The sequence below is a fragment of the Rhinolophus sinicus genome, chromosome 8 (assembly GCF_057876585.1).
Source record: "Rhinolophus sinicus isolate RSI-liver-muscle chromosome 8, RSI-T2T, whole genome shotgun sequence".
NCBI lineage: Eukaryota > Metazoa > Chordata > Mammalia > Chiroptera > Rhinolophidae > Rhinolophus > Rhinolophus sinicus.
Window position 1 is genome coordinate 17060689 of NC_142508.1, and position 16051 is coordinate 17076739.

Sequence of the window (16051 nt, forward strand, 5' to 3'; positions counted from 1 at the left end):
TTGAGAACTTACAGTAGTGGAATGAGCACTTGACTAAGAAACAGTAAAACTTTGATGGAGGATCTTCGTTCTGTCATTTATTTTGAGCATGTAGCAATCTTCCCAAGACTGCCTGCTTCTCTAAAACAAGCATGGTTTACACCTACTTTTCAGAGTGCTTTTTGTATTAACCAAATGACATCATGTAACTAACGCACAAGAGTAATGAATAGCCCTCATTTGGGATTAAGTTTAATACTGAACAAGGCTCTTATTATTCATGGTGGGTAAATGTAGGCTTTAAAATTGTTTGCCTTAAAGCCTTGAATAGGCACTAGACAAAAGATATCCAAACCAAATGGCTGATAAGCTCATGAAAAGATGCTCAGCTTCATTAGTTATCAGGGAAATGTAAATTAAAACTAAAAGGTAATACCATCACCCACCCACCAGGATGACTAAAGTGAAAAACAATATATAAGAAAACTCTCACACATTGCTGATGAGAATGTAAATTAGTACAACACTTTGGAAATCTGTTTGGCAGTATCAATTAAAGCAATCCAATGAATGACCCAGCAATTCCACTCCTAGTTATAAAGCCAACCGAAATGTATAGGTATAGTCTCAAAAGCTATGTACAAGAATGTTTATAGAAGCATTCTTACAATAGCCCCAAACTGGAAATACCCCCAAATGTTTATTATTAATAAAATGGATAAATTGTGGTATATTTCTACAGAGGTATACTACAGCAATGAGAATGAACCATATGTAACAACACAGATTAGTTTCACAATGTTAAGCAAAAGTCATATACAGGAATACATATTGTTTGATTCCATTTATATGAAAATTAAAAGCAGAAAAAATTAACCTGTGGCATTAAAAGTCAGAGTAGCGGTGACCTTAGGGATGAGTTGTGACTGGAGGGGAGATATGAGGAGGCATTAGGGGTGCTGATAATTTTCTGTTTTTTAATCTGGATGCTGGTTACACGGATGTGCTGAATTCTAAAATTACTTGAACTATATAAATTTATGATTTGTGCATTTTCTATTCTTTTTTTGCATTTTCTATTCTTATTATAATTCAATTAATTTTTGAAAAGTTGATGAAATTTAAAAACCACATTGTTTATCCAGCCATGGACAGCTTTGATCAGATGCTTTGCTCTCTCTTCTTTTAGTGAAGAAGCCCTGGCAAGTTTAAGGCTCTATTTGTGACCACAGAGCAGAATAAAGTTAATAGGCCCCTACAGGGGTTAAGGTCATGACCTCAGCTCCAAGGTCCTGCCTCCCAAGAATAAGGGTGTGGTCAGGTCTACCCTTATGCAAAACACAAGAAAGGTATTTACATAGGTTGTCATTTTTCAGTTTTTCCTTTTCGTTTTTGAAGGGGAGTAGAGGTGATGTGAAAAGGGAATGAGAATGGATCACAGGCAATGATGTTTGTAAAAACACCTTGTAAGCTGCAAGGCATTATGGAAAAGTTATCCATAGAGTACAAGAATACGTGGGAGGACCGCCTTTGGGAGGCAGAAAGGAAAGGTAAAGGAGAAAACAATGAAGGGTTTCTCTGGTGGTTATTTTTTTTCCCCTGCGGTCTTTTACCCCTTTTTGGATCACGGAAGAGTTTGGGGTCCTTGTGAGTTCTTTCCGCCCCGCCCCTGGCGTTTTGTTCTCCTCACCAGGAGGAGTCCCATTCTCCGCCGCAAGAGGGCGGTATGGCAACACCGAGCTGGGCCCTCAACTGCAGAACTGAGAGGATTCTGCCCCAGTACTGTGAGTGACCAGGGTTTAATCTGGTTGTGAGGACTAGATCAAATCCTCATTTGTCCTCCCCTGCTCCAAGAGACCCATGGAGAAACTATTGAGCAGAAGGGCAGGGAGGCATTTGCACGTTGCATTTTATCCCCTGTGTATTCAAACATGGGGCATGGTTGTGGAAGTTTGCGAATGCTTTCTTCGGTGTGCTGGTGAAGAAAAATGTGCATTGCCTTTGCAGAGAGCTAAGAGACCAACGACAGGAATCCAAGTCTCTCTTGATCAGAGTTGTGGGGGCTCTCAAACTATTGATACAATGGGCTTTTTTTTTTTTTTTAATTTTTTTATTGGGGATTATTGGGGAACAGTGTGTTTTTCCAGGACCCATCAGCTGAATGTCAAATCATTGTTTCTTCAATTTAGTTGTGGAGGACGCCCCTCACTGGCCCATGTGGGAATCGGACGGTGACCTTGGTGCCATGAGCACCGCGCTCCAACCACTATACCAACCAGCCGCCCCACAATAGGCTTTTAAAGACACTTTCCATCAAAAATTTCCCCGTGGAGTGATTTCCCCTTCTGCTTTTCCTCTCCCCATGCTCCAGCCCTTGACTTCACCAACTCCACCTGAATGACAGACACAGGCCAGAGCCAGAAGGGACCTAAAAGACTGTTTACTTCTGTGTTTCCCAAATCATGCACGTGGTTCACCAGCATCAAAATCAGCTGGGTGCTTGTTTAAAATGCATATTCTAAGGCAGGACGCCAGACTTATTGCGTTAGAACCACTGGGTGGGCCAGAACTGCATTTTTAAACAGGCACACACACCGCCGCCCGCTTCATTGCACACTGCTGGTAGTGCACACTAAATACTGAGAAGTTCCTGTTTAGTTCCGGATCCTCAGTTTGCAGAGGAAAAACAACTCGGACAAAGGTCACGTGACTTGCCCAAGGTTACCCCGCCGGTTGGCAGTATCGCTACCACTTAAATCCAAATCCTGAACCCTGACCTCACGCCAACAGTTTTGCTCCATGTTTCTGAGAGCCTTAGAGTTTTGAAGAGGTGCTTGAAGGGTTCTGCAAATATTATATTGTAAAGTAACCCGCTTCAAAGAAAACTGTTAGCGTTGCAACTTCTTATGGTGTGAATCAGGATTTTTAGAAAGATCGTGTCAGTAGTTGTCATTCATTTATCCCCATGTAATATTACTGAGATGACCACGCAAGTCCCACTGTTAGTACTGACTGACTAAAATAAAGTAAACGATTGAAAGCCACTTTTATCTGTTTTATGTATTGGGGTTCTGTTTAAAATTTCATGTGACAAAACAATTCTGCTTCTCTATATAAAATGTATTGGGCAGCCCTTAAACTCCAAGGACACAGTGTTAAGCAGAGTGGAAAAAAACAAAGATTACCCAAATGAGAAGAAATGAAGCTGTTTATTCAGAGCTTTGCTAGAGCCAAGGAATAGGCCACCATTTCTTGCATTAAGCAGAGATTCAAAGGCAGGCAGGGGAGTGGAAAAGTTTTACAGTGAAAAAAAGGGAAGGCTTCAGGTGTGCTCTATTGGGTGTTGGCATGGAAGCTGGAGGTGGACTGACTAGAAAGGGGGTATCCTATAGTTTGGAGAGAATATTTGGCTTCTTCTGCTTGGTCCTGAGTTGTAAGTAGAGGCAAAAATTAGGGAAGCTGGCCCTTATTGACTCAGTCAAGTGCTGTCTGTTCTGAGCCAGTTGCTTGCAGAGATTGTGGTTTGACTTCCTGGACTATTGGCTGCAGAGGCTGGAAGTCCCAGTTCTACTGTCATGTATGTTCTGGCCATTGTCTGTATTTTCAATCTCTTGGCATTATATACACTTTAATGTAAGCCCCATCACAACCTCATGAGATTGCTAATACTATCTCAACTTTATGAATGAGAGATAGAGATGCAGAGAAGTTAGTAGGGAACGTGTCCAAAGTCAAACGCCTATGAAGAGGTAGAGCTGGGTCTTGAACCTAGGCACACTGACCTCTGAGCACTAGGTTTTTCATTAATATGCTATATTTCTGCCTCTGCCCTACAGAAAAAAATGCAGAAATTGACAAGCTCTCTAAAATTCAAATGAAAAGGCAAGACCTAAAATACCCAAAGCAACTTTGAAGAGAATAACAAAGTTGGAAGGCTAATATTACTGGATTTTAAGACTTCTTATAAAATAATAGTAATCAAGATAGCGTGCTATTCAGCGAGCTCCCAGGAGACAAAGACTTTAAAGATCATTGACTGACACCTGACGATTTTGTTTATTGAGAAAAATCATCAAAGACACTCTTCAACCTCATTGGAAGGGACCTTCTCAGGTGAATGAATGGACAGCTACCCTGTATGTAGACATCAAGGACTCCTTGAGAATGAGAAGCCACTGACAGCAAAAGTAGACAGCTATCTCAAGACACTGACAAAGCCTATATACCTATGGATTGATATTGAACCCAGAATCCATTTTGTTTGGTTGTCTTTACCTGTCTGCTAATGATATCAGTTATAATAATAGTTACACTTGTTCTTTGGGTTTTTCTGTTTTTGATTACTGAATATATATGAGTAACTGTTAATACTCTTTTCCTGGTTTATGTAAATGTTATACTAGACACCAAATACAGAACAATGAGACAGAAGGCAAAATTCAGATCATGATAGTTCACAGGATAGAAATGATACAGAGTGTTGTTGTTGTTTTTTCAGTGAAGGCCATAAGACCTGACTGCCTATCATTTGCCTGCCATTCTTGTTTTGGAAAAATTCAGCCTCAACTCAGATCCCATGGTTGTGGTATTTCCCCATCTTCAATGGTCAATAAGACTTTGTTGATACTGAGACTTCTTAGGAATGAGCCTTCGTAGCCCAGTGAGGCTGCACTATCTGACCGAAAGGTTGGGCATCAATGCATCCTTTGGGTTGATTTATCACCAAAAGGGGGGACTGTGGATGAAAAAAGAGGTTCTAGGGAGAGTAACTTCACAGGGTGATCTGATCATAAATTCCTAACTGGTCAGGGCATGATGGGTAGTCCTGCCCCAGGCATGTAACTCCTTTATTAAAAGACTTATCTTTGCCTTAAGCAAGTCTTGTACATTGTTTCTGTGCGTCCAGGTTACACCCTTAAGAGTGCACATAATCATATTTCATGATCTTGTAATCCGATCCCCTTTTTGCTTTCTCCCATGTCTGTTATCTTCCTGACTTTTCCTTCTTAATTTCAAATTCATAAAAGAAGCCGCAAAACTGTTATTCTCGAGGGCATTTGAACTCTTGCTCCCCACCATATGTCCTCAATTTGACTCAAATAAACTCTTATAAAAACTTGGAAACAACAACAATAATGACAACAAAATAGTGTGCTATTGACAACAAGAAAGACAATAGAACTAAATAGAGAGTCCAGAGATATATAGATATATATAATAAAAAATGGATTTTGAAAAAAAGACCCAAAGTAATTCAGCAGAGTAAGGATAGTTGTTTCAATGAATGAGGCTGGAACAATTGGATATATGTATACAAAAAAATGAACTTCAATCCGTACTTTATACCATAAATAAAAATTAAGTCAAAATAGACCTAAATCTAAAATCTAAAACTATTAAACTACTGGAATAAAACAGGATAAAATCTCTGTGACTTTTGATTACACAAAGATTTTGCAGATGACACCAAAAGCCTAATCAATAAAAGAAAAATTTGACAAATTGAACTTCATCAAAATTTAAAACTTCTGTTCTAGAAAAAACACTGAGGAAAGAATGAAAAGACAAGTCACACACTGGGAGAAAATAACTGCAAAACACATATCTGATAATATACTATTTATGTACCCATGCCTAACTCAACTCATTTGGTTTTCCTAAATAATACATGTATACAGTGATAGGCCTTTTTCCTTCTTTCATCCAGGTAGGAAATGGGCTCTTCTAGTTCTTTACCATTCATTCATTTACTTTGGCAGTGATGCCAGAAAAAGAAATAAAAGCATCTACAGTGTAAAGGAAGAGGTAAAATTGTCTCTATTTGCAGATGACATGATCTTGTATACAGAAAATCCTAAAGAATACACTAAAAAACTATTAGAACTAATAAATGAGTTCAGCAAGTTTGCATGATACAAGATCTATATACAAAATCAATTGTATTTCTATACACTTGCAATGAACAATCCGAAAATGAAATTAAGAAAACAATTCCATTTACAACTGCATCAGAAAAAAACCAAAATACTACTTAGGAATAAACAACAACAAAATGCAAAATTTATACTCTGAAAACTGCAAAACATTGTTGAAAGAAATTAAAGATAAGACCGAAATAAATTGGAAGAACTTCCCATGTTCGTGGATTGGAAGACTTAACATTGTTAATATGGTATTTTTCCCCAAATAATCAACTGATTCATTGCAATCCCCATCAGAATCCCAGCTGACTTCTGTGTAGAAATTGACAAATTGATTCTAAAATTCATACCGAATTGCAAAGGACCCAGAAGAACCAAAACAGTCTTGAAAAAGAAGCAAAGAGGAGGACACACTTCCCAATTTCAAAACTTATAACAAAGCAATGACAATGAAAACAGTGTGGTATTAGCAGAAAGATAGATGTAGAGATCCATGGCATAGAATTGAGAGTTCAGAAATAAATCCATACATCTATGGTCAACTGACATTCAACAAGAGTGCCAAGATCATTTAATGGGGAAAAAAAATAATCTTCTCAATAAATAGTGCTGGGGAAACTGGATATCCACATGCAAAGCATCAAGTTCTCACACCATATACAAAAATTAACTTAAAATGAATGTAAGATCTAAAATTATAACACTCTTAAATGAAAACACAAGTAAATCTTCCTGGCCTTGGATTTGGCAAAGGATTCTTAGGTGTGACCAAACGTATGAGCAATAACAACAAAATCAATAAATTGGACTTTACCAAAATTAAAAAAATTTTGTGCTTTGAGGGACACGGTCTTAGTTCTTTCGGGTTGCTATAACAAAATGTCACAGACTAAGCAGCTTATAAACAACAGAAATTTATTTCTCACAGTTCTGGAGGCTGAACGTCTGCAGTTAGGGTGCCAGCATGGCCGGGTGAGGGCCCTTTTCTGGGTCATGAACTTCTTCTATCCTTATGTGGCAGAAGGGACAGGGAGCTTTCTGGGGTCTCTTTTTTTTTTTAATTAAACTTATTGGGGTGACAATTGTTAGTAAAATTACATAGATTTCAGAAACTCATAGACACAGACAATGGTTTGGTGGTTGCCAGAGGGTAAGGGGGGTGGGGGGTGGGGGGTGGGAGATGAGGGTAAGGGGGATCGAATATATGGTGATGGAAGGAGAACTGACTCTGGGTGATGAACACACAATGGGATTTTATAGATGATGTAATACAGAATTGTACACACTTGGGGTCTCTTTTTATAAAAGCATAATCCTATTCATGAGGGCTCCACTCTCATGACCAAATCACCTCCCAAAGGCCCCACCTCTAAACACCATCACACTGGGGATTAGGATTTCAACATATTGATTTGGGGGACACACAAACATTCAGCCTATAGCAGACATCATCAAGAAAGTGGAAAAACAACCTATCAAAAGGGAGAAAATATTTGTAAATCACATAGCTGATAAGGGAATTTTATTCAGACTATATAAAGAACTGTTGCAACTCAGTAATAAAGAGATAATAACCCAATTAAAAATGGGCAAAGGATCCGAATAAGAATGAAATACTGGTCCATGCTACAATGTGGATACATATGGAAAACACGCTAAGTGTAAGAAGCCAGTCACAAAAAACTACATATTATATGATTCCCTTCATATGAAATGTGCACAACAAGGGACTCTATAGAGACAGAAAGTAGCTTGGTGGTTGTTTAGGGCTGGGTTGGGGACAGGAGGGCAAGGAGAGAAGAGATGACTAAAAGGTCTGAGGTTTCTTATGGGAAATTGTGGTGATAACCACTAACTACGGAGATCGTTGTACAGATCTGTGAAGCTACTAAAAATCGTTGAATAGTACACTTTAAATGGGTGAATTGTATGGTATGTGCACTGTATCTGCAAAATTCTGTTTAGCAGTAAAAAGGGAATTTATTAGAAAGACACAGATTCTTGTAACCTCAGGGCAGGACTGGGCCTATTGGGCTCTCACGACCTGGAACTCAGGCCCAGAGCAGAGTCTTCACAGCTTTCCCTAACTTGCCCCATCAACACCACCTTCGAACTCCTTAGAAAAACAAATCCTTGAGCCACACCCAGACCTACAAAAATCAGAAACTCTGGGGGTGCAGCCCCGCTTTAACTAGCCCTCTAGGTGATGGGTGATGATGCCTGCTCAAGTGTGAGCATCACCGGCCTAGAGCATTGTGGGAAAGCCGAGAAGATGCCCTCTTCCTCTGTTCCTTCTGGGCATGTGTGTCCTCAGTTGCTACAGACAGGCTTTCTGCATGGCTCATCCTCTCCCACACCCCACAGTAGTCTTCACAGTAGAAAGTGGCCATCAACCATTTCCAACAGTACATCTCTTGTGGTACACGAGGCAAATTGAGATTGGCATCCAGTTCCAAGTGCAAATTCTGGGGGAGGACCTCAGGTGGCCCTGCTTGGGTCAGCAACCTCCTTGAGGTTATTCCCAATGTCAGCCTTGGATGGAGGAAGGTTGGGGTTAGGAAGGGCCAGTTCCCAGAAAAGAAGAAAAGAAGGCAGAAAAAACAATGAGCATCGCTTATGGGCAGCAATAGAAGCAAATCTAGGGTTACTAACCTCACAGTTTGTCTGGGACTTTCCTAGTTTTAGCGCTGAAGGTCTCATGCTCTGGAAAACACCTCGGGCCTGAGCAAACTAGAACATGGGTCAAGTGAGAACTGAAGGGTGGGGCGGGAAAGGAGGGCTTTCACTTGGGGAGTGGTGCCCAAAAGGAAGAGAAAGAGTTGGTGAGATTCTCAAGTAGGGTATTTGGACATGGTTGGTGCATTTTTGGTTGTCACCATGGCTGGGGGGACAGGGGGTGCTAGTAACATTTCACACACTTGGATCAGACCCGCACAAGGAGCTCTTCTGCTGAGAAACTCTTCTGTAACCAAATGAAAGCATGGCTAATAACCTAGTTGCATAGTAGAATCATCTGGAAGCTTTAAAGGACCTAGATTGAGCTCTACATCTAGCCCCAGTGTTTCTGACTTAACTGGTCCAGGGAGGTTCTCAGGCATTGGTAGTTTTAAAAGTTCCTCCCCAGGTGATTTTAATGTGCAACAGGTTGCTAGGCACCATTGAGAATCAAAGTGACATTCAGAGAGGGAAGAGCCACAGAAGTTGGAGTCCTGCGAGGTGAAGTATTTGGAAAACGAGGGAAGAGGGAAGTTGGAATGTCTGAGGCTGTAGAGAGTTCCAGAAGCCTGAAGGACAATGACGAGGGCTTGGGGCTTGTTCATGGAAAAAGGCCCTGGAGTCCAGATCCAGCAGCATGGAACCAGAGCAGCTGTGTGCTCAGTGTCTGCTGGGTAGAGTGGCAGGGAAGGTGAGAGTCATACTGGATCTAAATATCTAAAATCTTCAGGAAGCAGGAGCTGGCTGGTAAGCACTTTGACCCTGGGAAACGGAGAAGCAGGCAGGCGGACAGTTGTGATAGTAGTTACAGGTGCCTGGCTTATTTACTGCCTCGGAACCTCAAATACTGTTGCTCCTGTATTTGAAAAGCCTGTTGGTTTTAGGTAAAAACCTGTGATTTCAAAATATCTCAATAAGCCCAGAAGCGACTGTTTGACTCCATATATTTGTAAAAATGAATTTAATTATGTGTTTACACTGAGCCAATTCCAAGGCACTTTCACTGATCTTACTTGATCCTTTTTGTTTGTTGGATGGATAGGTATCACGACTCCTTTGGACAGGTGAATCCAGCCAAGGAAGGTAGTTACTTGGCTTGAGTCACATGGCTAGAAAGAAGTGGTGCTGGGACTGGTCTGATTTTTAGAATAGCCCTCTTTCCACTACACCATATAAGAGAGTTATTTCTTTCTCTCTACAGAGAAGTGGAGCCTTCTGCATTTGTGATGGAAGTGCATTCCCCAGCCAGCTTGGGCAACAGTTTGGCCCAAATCACACCAGCCCCAGTGCATTGCCTAATACCCTAAATAAAACTGGTTTAAGGCTCAATAAACTGTGGATATAATATGATATCAAAATTAATCTTGTTGGAAGAAAGCTACTTTTTCCTTCCTCTGAAGAGAAGAGAAGAACCTAACAGAGGAAGGGATAAAAGGAGGGGTCAGGGGACAGCTTGGTGGACCTTTACTGACACATGTGTTTTTTCTCGTCCATTGTCCCTGCGTTCTCTGTACTGTATTTCCTTTTCTTAAACGAACTTCACCTTGCTAGTGTTCGGAAAAATTCAAATGTACTCAGTGCACGCGCACTCCAGCATATCAGAAGTGTACTTCAGAACACTTTTAAACAAGGCTCCTTTTGACTATGGACAGCTAACTTGTGCTCTCATATTCCATAGAAATTTGTGGTCTCTATTCGCCATCCTCCTCTCCCAGTCCCTCCCACCAGTTAGAATTTGCTTTGCAAGTGAAATCAGATGAAAAGCTAGCCATGAGTGACGGCAGTTCTGGACTGGAGGGACAGACAATGGCTGATGCTGTCCTCAGCATTGGAGTCCTGAATGTGGGTTTAATTGAGGGAAAAGAGATTTGTTGGGTGCTGGGTTTCAGGCTGTCTCCTGCTGTGCAGCTGGAGGAATTTGGTCTAGTATATGTACCTTAACAGTTGAGTAGTCATGAGAAGTTGGGCCAGAGAAGCATTTTCTTGGAAAACAGCCATCTAGATTCAGTGAATACTGATCCCTGAAGGTTATGGCTTCTTCAAGTTTATAGTGTCGTTATTTTGGGGGGAAAAAATTAGCTGTGCTGTTTTTAATAAACTATGTTTCTTAAAAATGTAAATGATTGTTATGAATGAAAGTCAAATAATATCAATATTAATGCATTTAACAAATATTTATTATGTGCCTGCCACATGCCAGGCACCTTTCAAAGCACTGTGGATATGACAGTGACTGAAACAGTCCCTATCTGCATAAAGCCTACGTGTTAATGGAGGGAGTAGCCAAAAACAAACAAACACAAAAAAACATGGAATATGTCAAGTGGTGATAAGTGCTAGGAAGAAACACACACAAAAATAAAGTATAGGGCCAGCCCGGTGGCTCAGGTGGTTAGAGCTCCATGCTCCTAACTCCGAAGGCTGCCGGTTCGATACCCACATGGGCCAGTGGGCTCTCAACCACAAGGTTGCCAGTTCAATTCCTCGAGTCCCGTAAGGGATGGTGGGCTCTGCTCCCTGCAACTAAGATTGAACACGGCACCTTGAACTGAGCTGCCTCCCGGATGTTGGAGCGCGGGCTCTCAACCACAAGGTTGCTGGTTCGAATCCCTCAAGGGATGGTGGGCTGCGCCCTCTGAAACTAGCAGTGGCAACTGGACCTGGAGCTGAGCTGCACCCTCCACAACTAAGACTGAAAGGACAACTTGAAGCTGAACAGCACCCTTCACAACCAAGATTGAAAGCACAACAACTTGACTTGGAAAAAAGTCCTGGAAGTACACACTGTTCCCCAATAAAGTCCTGTTAAAAATAAATAAATAAATGAATAAATAAATAAACAAATAAATATATAAATAAAGTATAACACAAACCACTCCGTATCCCATCACCAGAGACAACCATTGTTAACATTTTGTCAAGCATCCTTCCAGATGTCTTTCTTTGTCTATATACAGAGGGTGCCAAAAAAATGTATACACATTTTAAGGAAGGAAAAAAATATTAAAATTGTAATACTTAATATCTGATATTAACAAAAGATAAATACAAGCCATGTTTGACTTCTGCAACTACAAAAGGCGCTCAAAGTGGTTACCATCAGGGTAATTTTAATACAGGTCTTTTTCTTTCTTAAAATGTATATACATTTTTTTGGTACCCTCTGTATAAATATTGATAGACTTTCATATCAAGTCATTTTCACATGCTGAGTCATAATCTATGTCTTTTTCCAATAATATTTTCTGTCATATTTTCATGTCAATAAATAAAAATTGACTTCAATTTTTTTCCAGTTTTAATTTTTTTATCAATTTGGAAAATTTCAAACATATAGACAAGTAGAGAGAATGGTATAGTGAACACATTTACTTATCCCCTACATTTAACAATTGTTAACATTTTGCCATATTTGCTTCATCAATTGGAGGGGGCAGTAAAGTTTATATCTATTCAACTAAATTACAGACTTCACAAACATCTTACTTGTTCCGTTTCTACCCCAAGTGGGTGAATTGCAATTCAATGCTGACAGTAACTACCTGAAGTTAGTATCAGACTCCAGAGGCTTAACGGATCAGTTCCCCACAAGGCTGCCCTCACTTCAGATGTCAGTCTTATTTCAGGGATTCCCCAGGCCACCTGCATTTGTGGCCAACTTGCTGCAACTTCAGGGGTTCCCATAGTCCCCATAGGTTCAATAATTTGCCAGAACAATTCACAGAACTCAGGACAGCGCTATAAGTATGATTAAAGTTTTCATATAAAGGCTATTACATAGCGTGAGTTCTTGGAGGAAGGCAGAGTTCTCATTTCCTTTCTTGGTGGAGTTAGGGTGTGTCACCCTCCTGGCACATCAATGTGTCATCCACTGAGCTTCAGTGTCCAGAATTTTGATCAGGATTTCATTACTAGGAACAATTGAGTAAATACGTGGTCACGTGATGAAACTCAATCTCCAACTCCTCTCCTCCTGGGAGGTCAGTCTGGCCCAAAGTTATTGCCCTCTAATTGGTCTTTCTGGTGATCAACCTCCATCCTGAAACTAGGGGCAGGCCCACCTTGAGTCACTTTATTACAATAACAAAGACATTCCTGTCACTTAGGGAATTCCAAGAGTTTTTTAAGTACTATGCCAGAAACTGGGGGGCAAAGACCAGATAGTTCCTTTATGATACCACGTCGCTCCTAAATAGTATGTATCTCTAAATAAATAAGGACATTTTTCTATATAACCAAAATACTACTATCATATGTAACAAAATTAACAGTAGCCTGACTTGATTTTTAATGGCTATCTCCTATCTATCTAACGTATGCATTCACGTACACACTAATGTTCAGTTTCTTTAGTGATAGATATTCAGGATATTTCACTAAGCCAAACCACATAAGGGTGAACATTCTTATATATATACCTCTTTAACCCTACAACTTTCCTTTTACTACCTGAAAATTTTGTCACTGCTTGTTTCCAGCAGGGAGCTGTGAAATCCAACCTAAGGATATTGTCCTCTGTTGAAGCATGGCATATTCCTGCCCCTGGAGCAGTCAGCCCAGCTGTGCCTGAGTTTTTATTATCATTTGTGTGCCAAAGAAGTCTGATGTTATCTGATTATTTTGGGTGAAGATGAGGGTCTCCTCCTACTCCCCAAGGTCAGTGAAGGTAATGGCAGATGCTATAGACTGAATTGCATTCTCTCCCTGTCCCAAATTCATATGTTAAAGTCCTAACCCCTTCACCATGAGAATATCTGGACATAGAGTCTTTAGGAGGTAATTAAGATTAAATGAGGTCATGAGTGTGGTGCCCTATTCCAACAGGACTGTGGCTTTATAAGAGGAAGAGAGATCTCTCTCTCTCTTTCCCTCTGCCATGTAAGCACACAGTGAGAATGTGGTCATCTGCAAGCAAGGAGGAAAGCTCTCATCAGAGTCTGACCATGGTCTTGGAGTTACAGGCTCCAGAACTGTGAAAAAATAAATTTCTGTCACTTAAGCCACCCAGTTTTTGGTGTTTCTTTATGGCAGCCTGAACTAAGACAGCAGAGTATTCATCAAAACTATTTTGGAAGAGAGATCCAAGATGGTGTAGTAGATAAACGCTGTGCTTGCCTCATCCTGTGAACACTAACTTACAGAACAATCGACCTGGAGAACCATCTGAAGTCTAGCTGAACAGAAGTTTTATAACTAAGGATATACAGAATAAGTCACATTGAGACTGGTAGAAGGGGCAGAGATGAGAAACGAACTGGCCCCAAACTTCCATGTGGTGAATGAAAATTAGGAGGGATATCTCAGCCACAGAGGTTCTCCACAGAGGAGCAAAGGATCCCAGCCTCACACCAGGCTCCTCAGCCAGGAGTACTGATACCAGGAAGAGGAGCCCCCACAACATCTAGCTGTGAAAAACAGCAGGGATTCTGACTGACCAGGTGGAATGGAAGACTTTGGGGAAACCCAGACATTCTCTTAAAGGACCCACACAGACTCACTCGCAGGCACTCACCCTGGCTCCAGCAGAGGGACAGTGATTTGAGGGGGGTGTAGGAGACATATGGGGAAAGACTGAGTTGTGTAGCTGCAGGGTGAGACTGGAGGAACAGTTGCCATTTTCCCTGTGTGAGGTTCTTCTCCCGTGCAGCCGGCAGGCAGGCGCCACCTTTCCTGTGTTGAGCCCATCCTACACATTCCAGATCTGAATCTGATTGGTCTGGTGAATTCTGCTCGCTCTACTCTGGTGACTCATTGAGATCCCACCATACCCAACTTCATACCACCGCAGGCTTTATCAGCAGCTGAACCTTATGGGAACCAGCAGGTGGCATCAGGCCTTGGAATGTTCTGGCTTTTTGTGGAGCTACCCCAGACCCAGTACTGGTGGCACGGTCCTCTCCATGTGCCTCCAGGTCCAGCACAGGCAGAAACCAAACATGGATTACTTTGTACCTCCTACCAGGTAGTTCCTGGTCAATCACAAGCAGTGTATAACCTGACTCTGCACTTGAACCCCTCCCAAAAGGTCCCAGAACCAACATACTTGGAAATTGGCTTCAGACCACAGCACAGCACCACCCAATTAGTCCCACAAGTATCACACCCAAAGAGCAGTCTCAATAGGCACCAGAGCCCACTGGGGGGAATCCCACTCTGTGTGGTAAGCTCCCCACCACCCCACCACAGCCCATATGCTGTGGACATGGCCAAACCCCACTGCCAGTCAGCCTGAGGGTCAATCAAACCCACTGACGTGCCCAGAGCAATCAAGGCTCAACTATAACAGGAGGGTACACACAACCCACACAAGGGACACTCTGGGAGCACCCAGAGCAGGTGAACAGGTAGACTGTGCCAGTGGGCCCCACAAAGCACCTGCTACATAAGGCCACCTGGCAAGACTGGGGGATGTAGCAGATCTACCTAATATATAGATGGCAGCCAAAATGAATACAGAGAGGCTGCCAAAATGAAGACACAAAGAAATACATCCCAAATGAAAGAAAAGGAGAAAACTCCAGAAAAAAAACCCCCACAAAAACTAAATGAAATGGAGGCAAGCAACCTACCAGAGACAGTTCAAAACACTGGTTATAAAGATGCTCAAGGAACTTAGGAAGAACTTCAACAAAAAGATAGCAAGCATAAAAAAGGACATAGAGACCACAAAAAAGAACCAGTCAGATGTGAAGAATACCATACCTGAAATGAAGAATGCACTAGAAGGAATCACCAGCAGACTAGATGAAGAAGAGGATTGAATCAGTGACTTGGAAGACAAGTTAGCAGAAAACACCAAAATGGAGCAGCAAAAAGAAAAAAGAATTTTAGAAAATGAGGACAGTTTAAGAGAGCTCTGGGACAACATCAAGCAACATTCACATCATAGGGGTACCAGAAGGAGAAGAGAGAAAGCAACAGATTGAGAATGTGTTTGAAGAAATAATGACTGAGAACTTTCCTAGCCTGGTGAAGGAAATAGACAAACAAACTCCGGAAGTGCAGAGTCCCAAACAAGATGAACCCAAACAGGCCCACACCAAGATGCATGATGATTAAAATGGTAAAGGTTAAAGACAAAGAGAATACTAAAAGCAGCAAGAGAAAGGCAACTAGTAAATTATAAGGGAACTCCCATAAAAATGTCAGATGATTTTTCAACAGAAACTTTGCAGGCCAGAAGAGACTGGCACAAAATAGTTAACGTGATGAAAAGCAAGGACCTACAACCAAGATTACTGTACCCAGAAAAGCTATCATTTAGAGTCAAAGGACAGAAATAGAGCTCCCCAGACAAGAAAAAGCTAAAAGAGTTCATTACCACCAAACCAAGGAATGTTAGAGGGACTTCTTTAAAATGGAAAATATTTAAAAATCAAAAATATGAATAATAAGATGGCATTAGCTACATATTGATCAACAATTACTTTTGATGT